This window comes from Nomascus leucogenys, chromosome 3 (genome assembly GCF_006542625.1).
Source record: "Nomascus leucogenys isolate Asia chromosome 3, Asia_NLE_v1, whole genome shotgun sequence".
In the NCBI taxonomy this organism is placed as follows: Eukaryota; Metazoa; Chordata; class Mammalia; order Primates; family Hylobatidae; genus Nomascus; species Nomascus leucogenys.
The window spans coordinates 126,419,929-126,436,462 of record NC_044383.1 but is presented as its reverse complement, the minus strand read 5'-3'; positions in this window follow the sequence as shown (position 1 = coordinate 126,436,462).

Sequence of the window (16,534 nt, the reverse complement as noted above, 5' to 3'; positions counted from 1 at the left end):
ATTAACAAAACTACTATAAATATTCATGTGCAGAGTTTTGTGTGGATATATGTTTTCGACTCACTGGGGTAAAAACCTCTGAGTTCAATTACTGGAATGTATGATAAGACTATGTATAGCTTTGCAAGAAATTACATAACTGCCTTCTAAAGTGACTGTGCCACTTGCGTCCCTAAGCAATGAATGAGAGCTCCTGTTGCCCTGCACCATTACCAGCAGTTGGTATGTGTTAGTTTTACAGATTATAGCCATTCTACCAGGTGTGTAGTGGTTACTCGTTGTTTTAACTTAAAATTCCTTAGTGATATATAATGTTGAACATTTTTATATGCTTATTTGCTATTTGTATATCTTCTTTGGAGGTGTGTCTGTTCAGATCTTTTGCATATTTTTAAATTGCATGGTTTGCTTTTTTTTTTTTTTTTTTTCTTGAGAGGGCATCTCGCTCTTTCACCCAGGCTGGAGTGCAGTGGCGAGATCTCGGCTCACTGCAACCTCCGCCTCCCAGGTTCAAGCAATTATCCTGCCTCAGCCTCCCAGGAACCCACCACCATGCCCGGCTAATTTTTGTATTTTTATTAGAGGCAAGGTTTCACCATGTTGACCAGGTTGGTCTTGAACGTCTGACCTTGTGATCCACCTGCCTCGACTTCCCAAAGTGCTGGGATTACAGATGTGAGCCACTGCATCCAGCCGCATTGTTTGCTTTCTTATTGTTGAGTTTTAAGAGTTATCTGTATATTTTGGATACATATCCTTTATCAGATGTATCTTTTGCAAATATTTTCTCCCAGCCTGTGGATTCTCTTTTCACTCTCTTAGGAGTGTGATTGACAGAATAGAAGTTTTATTTTCAATGAGGTCTAAGTTTTCATTTTTTTTCTTTCATGGATAATACTTTTTGTTATACCCAAAAATTCACTACCAAACCCAAGATCACTTAGATATTTCTACTATATTATCTTTCAAAAATTCTATACTTTTCCAATTTTATCTTTATCTCTATGATTTATTTAATTTTTATAAAAGGTCTAAGGTCTAGGTCTAGATAAATTTCTTTCTTTTGTGTCTGTGTGTGTTTGTTTTTGTTTTTGCACTTGAATGTCCAGGTTATCTCACACCATTTCTTGGAAAGACTAAATTATTTTACGTATTTGTGTGGGTCTATTTCTGACCTTTAATTCTGTTTTATTAATTTATTTGCCTATAATTTCACCAATAGCAGACTGTCCTTATCAAAGTACTTCTATAACAAGTCTTGCAGTAGGGTAGTGTCAATCCTCTTACTTTTCTCTTCTTCACTATTGTTTTGGCTAGTGTGTGTCTTTGCCTTTCCATATAAACTTAAAATTAGTTTGTTGATAGCCACAAAATAACTTGCTGGGGTTTTGAGTAAGATTGTGTTGAATCTATAGATGTAGTTGGGAAGAACTAACATTTTAACAATATTGAGTCTCTCCATGAACATAAAATGTCTATTTTTTAGTTATTCTTTGATTTCTTTCAGGGTTGGTAAGTTTGTTCATATCAAGCTGGTATATAATTTTAAAAATGTACATCTCAGCATTTCTTTTTCTAATTTTAAATTTTCGTGCTAAAATAAGTCACATTGTGTTTTAAATTTCAAATTTCTATAACTCATTGTTGTCACATACAAAAGGAATTGACTTTTGTATATTAGGCTTGCATCCTGCAACCTTGCTATAATCTATTAGTTCCAGGAGTTTTCTTGTTGCTGTTGATTCCTTGGGATTTTCTACATGGACAAACATATTAGGTACAAATAAAAATAGTTTTATTTTATTATTACCAATATGTATTTTTTAGTTCTTTATCTTATTGCATTAGCTAGTACTTTCAGTATTATCTTGAATAGGAATAGTGTTAGAGGACATCCTGGCTTTGTTCCTAATGTTATAGGAAAATTATGACCATTGAGCATGATGTTAGCTATAGTTTTTTATAGATTTTCTTTATCAAGTTGAGGAATTTCTCCTCTATTCCTAGTTTGCTAAGGGTTTTTATCAGGAATGAGTATTCAACATTATCACATGCCTTTTCAACACCTATTAATATTATCATCTGATTTTTCTTCTTTGGCCTATTGATACAATAGACAACATTATTTGATTTTCTAAAGTTGAATGGGACTTGCATACATGTAATAAATTCTGCTTGGTTGTGCTGTATAATAGTTTCTATACTTTCTTGAGTTTGGTTTGCTAATATTTTCTTGGGGATTTTGCATCAATATTCATGAGAGACATTATTCTGTATTTTATTTGATAGACATGAGCATATTCAGATGATTTATTACTCATTGGGTAAACTTTAGTAGGTTGTGCCTTTGGGGGAATTGATTCATTTTATATAGGTTATCAAATCTGTGGGCATACAATTGTTCATAACATTCATTTATTATGCTTTTAATGTCCATGGTATCAGTAGACATTGCTCTTTTTTCATCTCTGACAACATTAATTTTTTCTCTCTTTTTCACTTGATTACCCTGACTGGAGGTTTATGAATTTGAACTTTTAAAGGAACCAGGTCTTTATGTTGTTGATGTTCTCTGTTAATGTCCTGTGTTTAATTTTATTGTGCTATGCTCCAGTGTTTATTATTACTTTTCTTCTGCTTGTTTTAGGGGTATATTGCCTTTCTTTAGATTATTGGTTTTAGATATTTCTTGTTTTTAAATACATGCATTCAATGCTATAAATTTCATTCGAAAGACTGCTTTTGCTAATCATACAAATTTTGATGTTCTATTTTCATGTTTATTTAGTTCAATATATTTTTAACCTATCTTGAGACTTATTCTTAATCCATTTGTTATTTAGAGGTATGTTTAATTGCTAAAGCAATTGGTTTTTTAAGAAAAGTAAAAATTATCAGTATTTACCTACAAAAGAAAATAACAAAGAATGCCAATCCTAAAACTGTCTTTAGTGAAATCTATCAAAACGTCAAGAAACTGATAACTTTACTATGATAACTTTACTTCTAGAACATATGTAGAGAAGAAAATATTTCAAATTTATGGAATGATTTTTAACATTAATATACAAAGCAGAAAAATATAGTAATGAAAACTCAATGACATTTACAAAATACTTCACAGTGTCAATTATAATGTAGTAACATATTAAAATGCAAAATTCCATTATCAAATTTGTTGCATGCTAAGGTTTTACAGTATTAGAACAGCTATTATTGAAACTTATCACGTTAATAGGAAAAGGAAATAAAACAATATTGTCAGCTCCATGAATTCCCAAAAGTCATTTGAAAAACTCCCACATTCATTTCTGACAAAACTCTTAATTAAAAAGAATAAAGGGTCACTTAACATTATCAAAAGTACGTGATATTTTGAAGCAAAAGTCAGCTTTATACTAAAGAGCCTGATAATATACGGTAGTTCTCAAAGTGGGGCCTTGTTCCGAGTGTGTCAGATGCACCTGAGAACTTGTTGGAAATATATATGCTTTGCCCCATCCCACACCTACAGAATCAAGATTGGTGTGGAGAGCAACAATCTGTGTTTTAACAAGCCCTTTGTATGAACTGTTCCATGCTAAAGTTTGAGGACCATTTGTCTAAGTGGCATTAAAATCAGAAACAATAAAAATATGTCATTAGGACCACTACTGTTTAACATTGTAACACAAATATTAGAAAATTTTACTGGAGAGTAGAATAAAATATATGTGTAAAAACTGAAAAACAAGAGGAAGACTATCATTTTAGAAGACTTTATAATTTTATACCTGGAAAACATTTATAAATTAGCTTTAAAAAGCCTTAGAAACTACAGCAAGTTTCAGTATGATGGAGGCTGAATGTGAAATTAATCTATAAAAATAAACCGCTTTTCTACATAGAAACTAAAAGTAGTTATGTTTTCTATGTATTAGACTAAAGAATCCTATTAAAAATAAAGAATATACTTTTATAAAATCTCAATTAAAAAGTCAGCAGTATTTTTTGGAAAGATAAGAAAGCTAACACTAAGATTTGTTTGAGAATAATTAGGAAAATTTTGAAAAATGATGAGTAATGAATGGGGACTAATTCAATTATGCATCATAATGTAAAGAGCTATAGCAATTCTAAAACTGTGGCACTGGCACAAGAAGAAACAACTTGAACAGAATAAAGAAAACCAAAAATATTTAAATATTTAATAAATAATCAAAATAATATTTTAAAGCAGTGCAACAATAAGATTAATTTAACAAACTCTTTTGAGTTGACTGAGCTTTTTATTTAGGAACTAAAATCCTGATTCTCAACTTATAATGTATACCAAAATAACTTTTTGATGAATAAAATACTTAAATATAAAATATAAAATTGAAAATGTGCTGAGGTAAACATGAAAAATTATTTTAGAAATGTCTATGGATCCAGAAGTCATACAAAATTACATTTAACTGCATAAAATCTAAAAGCCTTTGAACAACAAACTATTATAACAGAAATCATAAAATATAAACAAGAAACTGAGCAAAAATAGCTACAATAAGGATATACTATTAAAATGAAATTTTCTAATATATTAATTTTCTAAAAGAAGGCAAAAAAAGTAAGTAAAATCCTAAGATGCAGTGGATCATGCCAAGCAAATAGTGAGATACATCCTCTCACAGATATGGAAATTAAATGACTGTGTTGATGATTATGTGGTAAATCACATATAAGCACATACTCTGTTGAAAACGTATATTGGCAAAATTATTATGTACAGCAGGTTAAGAATATCTATAAAACATTTAAAAGACATTCCTCATTGAACTAGAAAATATAATTGCATGAATTTGCTCAACAGATATATTTATCCATGCATTAAAATAAACACACACAGTATATAATATGTGTGTGTTTACACATATTTGAATATATCTGTGTGAATAGATGTATGTCAATATATAATATGTGTATTTGAATATGTGTGTGTATCAACGCACACATATAAACATTATCTAATCATTCTATATATGTACATGATTATCACAGCATTGATTATGATTTAAAAAAAGAAAGAAACAGCTTAGAATCCATGAATGAAGAGACTGGTTATGTTTACACAAGGCAACTGTCAAAATGAATGAGCTTCTCCTATGTTTAGTGAAATATAAAACTGTCAAAATATATTAAGTGAAACAAGGGTAAGGTATAGGCCAGTTTCTATTAGTATGTGCTGATTTGTATTAGAGAAAAAAGAGGAAGTATATACATGTACATGCATAGAATATGTGTGAAACTATGCCCACAGAACCAGAGATGGCCATTTATCTCTGGAGACTTAGGACCATGGACAGGAGAGGAGAGTGGGTTTCTCTTTCCATTGCATGACCTTTTGTATTATTATTTGACAGTGCATAAGATATAAACATAACTTAAAAATAACCAAATCAAACAATATTTAAACAATAAAATACCACTGTAAATTCTGGGAAGTATGAAATATCAATAGCTAGTATATTGGGATATTTACATGATTGACGCTCTTCTAATGGTTCAGATATATTAATTCCTTAGTTGTAAAGAATATCCTAAAAGCAGTTACTTGAAACTAGTAGTTAAACATTTTACATTCAAGAGAACAAAGAATAGAAAAGTTAAATCATTGGTCAAACAGCTGGTGACTGGCAAATTAAGAATTCTGACTCAGGTAATAAAATCCAACATTGAAGCCCATAGCTGCTAAGCTAATCATCTAGCAAGCACCCCCGGCATATGTTAGGCTGTCAATAGATGTTTGTTTGTTTGTTTATTCTGTCTTTATTTCATGATTGAATTGATTCATGGATCTATGTCAATCTAGAAGGGGAAATCTATCAGCCAATCACAGTACTGTCCAATTTAACACTTGTATTAACTACTTGCACAAGAGCACAGAGGGCTAGGCAATTAATTTTACTGAAAGATATTCAAGACATGAAATGAAAGAAAGTATATTCAAATGATAAAAATAATATTTCTGAGATAGCCAACGAGTTATGTAATGAATGGAGGTAGACGCAAAACTCTGGCAAGAACTCATAGCTTCAGTTTGAATAATTATCTATATCCAAGGTCACTTAAAACAGATTTCAACTCTATTTACACATTTTAGGGAGAAAAATGTAAAATCCAGAAGTGAAATTTAAATAATCTGCATTAATCACTCTAGATATCTGTAATTAAATGACTTGTGAGACAATTATTTTTCTAATTTTTGAAGACTTCATGTTATTCACAATATAGTAAATAAGAGCAGAATTAGTTTTTTTCTCTTGAACTATATGACAAATTTAAATTGAATTCATATCATCAAAAGATTTAGAATCAAAACATTATAGAAAACTCAGCAAATTTGATTTGAGAGTTAAAATAATCATATAAAATATAAATGATTATTAAATACTGTTAATATAAAGAAAAATAGTCATGAGATCCATGTTATTCTAATATTTTATTGCCTTTTGCCATGTAAGCCACTGAGGTCAGAGAGCACTGTGGAAGAACAGCTTGACTTAGGTTCTTTTAATCAACTCTCATGTAGAAGGTTGTAATTACAAACAAATTCTTAGGGATAATGTTTTATTAAATAGTTGAATTTTCAACAGTACCTAACTTATGATTTACCCTTTGTACGTAACAGAAGCTAAAATTAATGATTTTATCATTCCTCTATGAAAGACATCTGAAAATAATAAAAAGTTACAGGTTAATAATCTCATATAGCGAAGGTCAGATGCCAGAAACTTTTTACAGCACTTTCTAAAAACAACTATATATTACATCAAAATGTAGTCAATGAAGCCAGCCCATAAATTTGCAAGGTGTCTAGGTTCAACAGACCTAAAATCAATAAAGCCATTGAAATCAATACACCTTTCTCATGAATACAGTCTGTTAACTAATCAGGGTTTAAATGGTTTAAATGATCTTGCCTGCTGGAATGTAAATGTCTCACTGCTTTGAATGTAATATTTGGATCAAACCGTTATTCATTAACATGCCAGATTCATTAGAAATAGCCTATTGATTCCACAATCAATGAAGCATATTCACAAATTGCTGAAAAGATTGTTTATTAAAATCCTCTATTATAAATAAATTCATTGATCTCTAACTATTTGGGTAATGGGTAAACTAAAGATATACATATTTAAAGTCTCTATATACTGTAGAAATAAAATGTGTTACCAGGCTTTATACTTTTTTATAATAATTATTAATTTTTTCAAATTCTAAATGTAATAAATGTTGACTGCAGAATTGTTTTTAAATATGGAAGATCATAAGTTAAAGTTTATGAATAGTCCTATCATATTCTAATAAACACACATACATACTTATATGCACACATATGTATGTGTGTGTGTGTGCACATATTTAATTTATTTAAATTTCATTTCTGAATTTCACATTTTTCTGCCTAAAGTGTGTAAATAGAGTTGAAATCTGTTTTAGGTGACCTTGGATACAGATAATTATTCAAATTTAACCTATGAGTTCTCACCAAAGTTTTGCATCTACCTCCATTGGTTACATAACTCATTGGCTATCTCAGCAATATTATTTTTATCATTTGAATAAAATTTCTTTCATGTCTTGAATATCTTTCAGTAAAATTAACTGCCTAGCCCTCTGTGCTCTTGTGCAGGTAGTTAATACAAGTGTTAAATTGGACAGTACGGTGATTGGCTAACAGTTTTCCCCTTCTAGATTGACACATACACACACACACACACGCACACCCACACACACACCCACACACCCACACACATATATACACTTTAAAATTAAACAAAAACAGGTATTTGGTTTTCTTTCTAAACAAAAGCACCTCTAATTGTTTCTAAGCAGAAATTAAGGCTTTCTTAAAAATTTAACTGTGTATTATGTAAATTTAAGTTAAAGTATGCAGAGAAGAAAGGATAGTGTAATAAACCCTCTGTGATCATCACTCAGCTAAAAGTATCATATTTTCTCAACATTTACTTCTTTATATTCTCTTTGTTAGTATATTTTAAAATGGACTCTACATATCTTATCACTCGACATATTTTAAAGGGATCAGATTTATCGTAAACATTTTTATTAACAATATGTAGAAGGTGTTTTTGTAGAAGAAAATATTCTTCCATCATATAATTTCATAATGGTGGCAGAGTATTTGAATTTTTCAGTGTTATATAAGTTACCTACCCTTTCCCTTGCTTTTGAATATTTATTTTTCACTATTCTAAATACAGTTTTTAATCTATATTCTTTTCATTAGACCTTTGCACATATTCATTATGGCTTCCATTGAATGAATTTCTAGAAGCTGAGGTTCTGGTCAAAGGGCATACTAAGTCTAAAGGTTTTTTTGATATATATTTGACACTGGGCTGTATTTAAAATGAAAAATTTAATATTAATGGGTTAAATGTTGAATTATTCATTAAAAATATGACAGATAACTTCAGACTGAATATCTTAGCTTTTAAAATCTGGCATTGGCTTGTGGTATATAACAATGTTTGGGTTTCCTTTATGATGTGTGCATTTCTGTGAAGGAAAAAAAGCTAGACTATGTAGATTGTCTTTGCAAGTATCAACTAATTAATTTTCCCTTTAAACCTATTAGCAAGGCAGTATTATTATTAGCCTCCCATCTTGTTACTATGTTAATGAAATAGCATAGTCAACTGTCCTGGGGCCATGTCCTATTGATCTTTTAATGCAGATGATCTGAGCACAGAGATTGGCTACTTATGAATAAAGACTTCAGACCTGGTTTTTAGACAGGCTTCCAGAAAACAGAATAATAAAAAGAACAGCCAGAACGAGGAGTTAAATTGGAATTGGTTATCAGATCATGATGAATCAATAACTAATAAACACTCAAAATGACTAGAGTCCCATCTAGCTATAGACCACAAGAAAACATGATCAATGTCTTCAAACAGCTTAAAATATAAGCAAATAAAAATGAGTAAAACATAAATAAAGCAACACGATTTTGGCCACATTAGCTCCAACTACTTTTTAGGCAATTTATTAAAGTAATTTTTATAAAAACATTGTGGCATCTTTAATCCCATAACATGTGTATAAATATAAAATGCAATTAGTAAATAATTTTCTTCTAGAAGTTGGCACAGTTTTCAAGAAGAGTTTTTTTCTTTCACTTAAAATTTTAGGGTTGCTTTTTTGGCATTTATTATTCAGTATCTGGTGACATGTTTCAGAACAATAACAGAATGAATAGTTTGTTCTACTCTCTGTTCTTCGCTAAACTTTTCTACAGATTTCTTGTAGCGCTGCAAACACATCTCCCTAAAAAGCAATTTAAAACAAAACAAAACGCTACAGAGACAGCCTGTTCTTAGCAAAATTTGGTGTACAAGTCATAGAGAGCAGGTGGTTGATTCAAAGAGCCTTACACTTGAGTATTAAACTATGCGGTACTAATGTGGGAGGCAAACAAGGGAGCGAGGGTTGGGGGCTCCTAGAAAGCTAAAGGAAAGAATTTACAAGAGCCCGTCAAAGCCCTCTTGGGCAGGTGACTTTGTAAGTATCTATTGCTGCCTTCTTATGAGCACAAGAGAAGAATAGAAAACAGCCATTTATAAATAGAGATTAGCATAACCTTTTAACCTGAGGAAGTGTGAGGAAGTGAAAGCCAGAGACTCATTCATTTTCTATAGCCTCTATGAGAACAATGTGACAAGAGGGGAAAATCTAGCCAGCTTGAGAGAAAACAGACCAGATTTGGCCACAGCTGATTCCTGAGGAAAGATGGAAAATTAAAGCTGTTTTCTGACATAAACATAGCGTATGTCAATAACATACTATAAATACATTTTGGAAATGAATAAATCCTTAAAAGAACATTTTAAAGGGCTGAAAGTACATTTTTATAACAAAAAATTCCAATTTGATTACCCTTATTACTACTCACTGTAGGTCACCATAATGAAAAGACTTCTGAAGGATTCAGATTTCATTCTATAAAGCTAGCTACAACTTCAGGTGAATGTCTTTTAGATACTTCTGGACAGTGCTTGAGAGTAACAGTTTGAGCTTTGGACATAACAATTGTTAAACCTTTACTTTCTTTGATTTGTGTGAAGTTAATCTAGTGGATAAAGAAAGATAACTAAATTATGGAACCTGAAACAAAATGAGTAGAATAATATTGAGTAGTATTGCATTTTCTGTGTTATAACTGGATTATAAGCATCTCACAAATATTTATTTTAAAACCACTAACAGATTAAGATGCAGTATAGTTTCTATTGTAGACAAAGCACAAGTTGGCGCTTCCATTACATCTTCCACAGACTATTACAGCAGGTATTAGCTTTACTCTGACCCCTTTGCCCATTCTAATGGCAGTTAGAATAATCTTTTAAAAATATAAATCGGATTCATTAATTCCCCTTAATTCATGTTAGCAACTTCATTGAGTTGTTGTTAGGATCAATTAGGATAATATATACAAAGTGTTGAGTATCTAGTACATAAACAGGTCATAGTCATAGCTACAAAAGCAGGAGGAGCTACCATCACTATCTTCACCATCAGCACCACCATCATCATTATCATTAACAGTGACTAGCTGCTGGTGATTTTAGGCTGAGAGTGGGCTAGTGTCAAGCAATGTAAACATTCTAAGGTTTTATTCTACATATAAGCTAGCAAGTTAGCCTGTTACTATTTCAAGGGTCCTGGCAAAAGAGATGAGAGTCCTGAGCAACAGACAAAAGCCTCTATCAAACAACAAAAGCAGTAGTTAGACATTTATGTTTGTAGCCATTCCCCATACTGCTTCTGCTCAAAACCGCAGGAGCAACACAAAAAGCTTATATTAGCTCAGGCTGCCATGAGAAAGCATCAGAGGCTGAGGTGATTAAAACAACAGAAATTTATTTTCTCACAGTTCAGGAGGATAGGAAGTCCAAGATCAAGGTGCTCGCAGAATCCATGGCTGGACAGGGCTCACTTCCTGCCTTCTTGAGAAGACAAAAAGATAGATCTCTTCTTCTTCGTATAAGGCCACAGTCCTTTGGGATTAGGGTCCCACCTTTATGACCTCATCTAATCTTAATTAATTTCTAAAAACCCCATCTCCAGGTACAATCACATTGGGAGTCAGGGCTTCAACATATGAATTTTGGGGGTCAGAATTCAGTCCATAACAGGACCCATACTGTATGCCTACATGTGCAGTGGGTTGCATTCTTGGAGAGAACTACCAGTTGTAAGGCTCTATGGTTTTTCTTATTGTTAGTGGAAGGAAGCTTGCCCTGGGACTGAAGATAGACATTACCCCATTCCACAAGGTTGCTCACTGCAAGCACAACTCAGAACTGATCCAGGAAAGAGCATAGTCAGGGCTTGGCATTCTTGGCCTACCCAGCAAGAAGAAGCAGGGGAAGCTCAAGGCCCACGGCAGATTGCCTCTTCCAACACCATGGTAGAAATGAATCTCAGTGCCTGTATTTCTGTCTACCTAGGATTATCAGTACAGGTCTAGCTTCATCTGAAACCATTCTGTTAGCACTGCACGTCTGCATTGTTTTACAGAAGAAGGAGAAAGAACAGAATTGCCAAAGAACTAATCATCTCTGGTGCCAAGGTGTTAACAGTAATTCAGTGAACAAAGGATGATTCACACAGAATAAGGAACAACAGGAGAAAGAAGTGTACTCTTTAGTCTCTGTCAGTTTGTCTAATTTAACAGAGGACTTCTCTTCAAAGTGAAACTGTTATTTTTTTTTTTTTAAAAAAGGGGAAGATATTTAGCCTGCAATGGCAATTTATTTGCTTGTTGGATCATTTCTTTTTCTTGGGTGTTTTCTGTGAGTCATAAAGTTTTATTCTCAGAAACACAAGTGGTGGTCATTCCAATCAGAATTTGATATGATCTTGAAAGTAAAATCACAGCTATACCTAAACTAAACAGATTGATATAAAGAATCAATTTCTTTCTGGGTATTACAGATTTATTCTTAGCAATGCCTTACAAGCAGGAAGCCCCACCACAGTTATACCACTAGTTTGCATATTTAAAAATATTTTTTAACATAAAAATTACTTTTTTCAAAACAAACAGCATTTTCTGTAACAAGAACTTATTCATATATTTTAATAAATGTAAGCCATTATTTATTTTCTATACTTATTTACAGACTAATTCTTTAATGGGTAAGGACAGATCATTGGAATAAACTATGAAAGGGTATGAAAAAGGGTGAAATCTCTTGACTGATATTTTTGGATATCTGATCTATTTTATTCAATATTGCTGTTGCGGTGTCTCTGGACTCAGTAATCAATATTTGTTTTGAATGCTTATTTTTCTTTTCATGGATCACTAACAATGTATCTTCTCTAGACTGAGAGCTCCTAGAATTGGTGATCTCTCTAGGTACAATCAGAAAACAAAATTTCTCTGGTCAATCAGAAAACACAAATTCTCTCTGATTATGTGTAAACTGTAGCATGGTTTTAATTTTTTTTCAAACAAAGTATATGTTTTTAAAATCATTTCTTTTTTATTTTTTCAGGTATCTTTCTGCATTTCTGAAGTGGTCCCTGTAAGACTAAAATTTGTATTCCTCAATAATTGAATTGAGTTTGGTGAGGACACAACCTAAAAATTATGTGCTGATTAAATAGAGATCACATTTAGGGGTGTGGAATAAGCATGTAATACAAAACTGTTTATACAACTTAATAAAATTAAAAATTTTTTTTAAGTATAAATTAAATATGAGAAATTATCTCCATAAAGATTCAGGGCCACTGAATTTAAAATTTACTTTGTGTGTATATATATATATATATATATATACACACATAATATATACACACATATATACACACACATAACATATATATACACACACATATATATACACACACATATACATACACACCAAAGTACGTTTTAGAAGAATGTTATAAGTATCAGTATAATAAAACTTTAAACAAAGTTTTTGTATGAAATATAAGTGTACCTAAGTATTGTGCTTCAACTTATGGCATGTTTAGCCACTCTAAGGAAAGAAGAGGTTGTCGAGTAACTTTTTAAATATAATAGATAAAAATATTGCATATATAAACGTATTTATTTCTATGTATGTTACAATCCCCCAAAATTATGCTTTGCAATGCCGAAAGAAAGTCTCCACATAAAATGCATACACACAAACAGAAAGAAATATAGTAAAAATATAGGTTCATTGTTTAAATTCTAAAATAACTCAATTCAAAAAAAGGCAGGGAGCCGGGCGCGGTGGCTCACGCTTGTAATCCCAGCACTTTGGGAGGCCTAGGCGGGCGGATCACGAGGTCAGGAGATCGAGACAACGGTGAAACCCCGTCTCTACTAAAAATACAAAAAAATTAGCCGGGCATGGTGGCGGGTGCCTGTAGTCCCAGCTACTCGGAGAGGCTGAGGCAGGAGAATGGCGTGAACCCAGGAGGCGGAGCTTGCAGTGAGCCGAGATTGCGCCACTGCACTCCAGCCTGGGCGACAGAGCGAGACTCCGTCTCAAAAAAAAAAAAAAAAAAAAAAGGCAGGGAAATAGATCATAGAATTAAAAAACAGTAGATTGACAAACGGAAAATAATAAAATGATGGAAATAAATCTACCCATAGAAATAACTACTTTAACTGTAAATGGTCTAAACATACTAGCTAAAAGACAGCTATTTCAGGTCAGATAAAAAACAAAACCAGACATCAAAATATACTATTTAAAGAAACCAATGGTAAATATAATGATGAACAAAGGTTTAGAATAAAAGATGAATAAGGATATAACATGAAACACAATTTATTTTTTAAAAAACTGAAGACAAAGTAGACTTTAGAACAACAACAACAAATCACTGGGAATAAGGAAAGATATCATACGGGGGGAAAATGCCAATTTTTTCAAGAAGACATAACCATGCTAAGTGCATATGTACCTAATAACAGAGATTCTAGATACATAAAACAAAACATATTGAAGGAAATGAAGAACTAGACAAAGCTGGTATACTTAAGAGACTTTAGCACAACTCTCTCAGTAACTGATAAAAGAAGTAAAAACAAATCAGTAAGGATACAGAATATTTGAACACTATCATGTAGAAAACTCCACCTAACTATAGCACAATATATATTCTTTTCAGGTACACATGAAGCATTCACCAAGTTAGACTGTATTTGTGAAACACAAAACAAGACCTAGTAAATTAAACCTGATGAGAATTATTCAAGGTAGGTTTTTACCATAAAAAATTAAACTGGGCCAGGCGCGGTGGCTCACGCCTATAATCCCAGAACTTTGGGAGTCCAAGGTGAGTTGACCACTTGAGGTCAGGAGTTTGAGACCAGCCTGGCCAACACAGCCAAACCCTGTCTCTATAAAAATACAAAAAGTAGCCAGGCATGGTGGTGCATGCCTGTAATCCCAGCTACTCTGAAGGCTGAGATGGGAGAATCATTTGAACCTAGGAGGCTGAGGTTGCAGTGAACCAAGATCGCGCCACTGCACTCTAGACTAGGCAACAGAGTGAGACTCTGTCTCAAAAAAATAAATAAACTAAAAATCACTAACATAATTAAACTGAATTAACAACTAAAATAAACAAGAAATCAATTCCCCAAATATTTGGAAATTGAAAGTCACACTACATAATTTGTAAACAAAGACATTTCAAGGGAAATTAGAAAATATTTTACAGTGAATATTAAAATACAATGTATCAAAATGTAAGGGATATAAAAGCATTTTTGACAGATGCTGCCAGAAAAGAGCTTAGAGGGAAATGTGTAACTTTAAATGCTAATATTGGAAAAGAAAAATGGTTTCCACTTTAAGAAACTGGATAAAACAAAGAGTAAACTAACCAAACACAAGCAGAAAAAAGGGAATTATAAAGATAAGAGGAAAAATAAATCTGAAAACAGGAAGATAATAGAGAAAATATTAAAACCAAATGCTGGTTTTTTGGAAGGATATGAAATTTATAAACGTCCACTGATAAATTTTAGTAAAAATTCAAAAAAGATAAGTAAAATTGACAAACCTCCATTGATAATCTTCCAGTTAGCAAAGGAATAAAAAAGAATGTATCAATTAAAAATAGAAAAATAATTCATATAATGTGACTGATCCAGTGAACATTCAAAGGATAATAAGGAAATACTGTAGACAACTCTATGTATATAAATTCAACAACCTAAATGAAATGGACTAATTTATTAAAAGACACAAACCCTCAAAACTCACGCTAAAAGAAGTAGGCAACATAGTTCAATAGAACGATAGATAGACAGATAGATAGATAGATAGATAGATAGACGACAGATCAAATAGGATTTATAGTTGAAAATCCTCGTTAAAATAAAAGAAAAATCTAGGCCCAGATATCACTTGCAAATTCTGTCTAACATTTAAAGTTGAAATTAACACCAGTTCCACAAAAAAATTTTCCAGAAAAATAAAAAACAGTAAATGTTTCCTAATTCATTTTGTAAGACCAACCTTATCCTGGTAGCAAAACCAGACAAAATGATTACAAAAAAATAAAAGCACATTGAGAAAAACTGCTCAACAAAATAGAAAATTAAACCCAGCAGTATTTAAAAAGAAATATGCATCAAGAATGAGTGGGATTTACCGCAGTAATGTAAAGCTGGTTTATAATTTGAAAAATCAGTTCACCATGTTAACAGGCTAAACAAACAAAACCTTATAATTAAATCAAGGCCTAAGGGAAACATATCTGACAAAATTTAACATGTATCCTTGATTTAAAAACCAACTTTTAGAAATAAAAATACTCTTAGAAAACTATTAACAGAAGAAAACTCCCTTAATAAGAGAAAGAACATCTATAAAAACCTGCAATCATATCACAGTTCACAATGAAAGTGAAATACACATAAGGTTAGGAACTCTGCATAGATGTTCACTCTTATCACAGCTATTCAATAATCTACTGAAAGTCATAGCTACTGCAATAAGATACGAAAAGAAATGAAAGATATTCACATTGGAAAAGAAAATAATTAAAACTGCCCCTACCCTAGATGAAATATTTGTCTTTGTAGAAAATTCCAAAACATTTTCTAAAAATTTCCTAGAAGTCAATCAGCTTACTAATGCACAGGATATAAGATCAGCAGTGTAATTTGTTCATATTTCTATGCACCATTATTAAACATTGCAAACCAAAAATTTTAAAATACCACATTACTTATAATACTTTCCAAAAATAAATACCTGTGTATAATTCTAAAAATATATAGAATTTAGGATCTGGATACTGAAAACTAAGTAAGTAGAAAAACATGTACTACCTATGGACTGGAAAACCTAACATGATTAAGATGCCAATTTTCTTCAAATTGATCTACAGATTTTGTACAATCTAAGAAAATCCTGGCAGAATGCTTTAAAGTTATAGGAAACCTGATTCTAAATTTTATATGTAAAGGGAAAGGAATTGGAACAGACAGAAACCTTGGGGAAAAACCCACCAA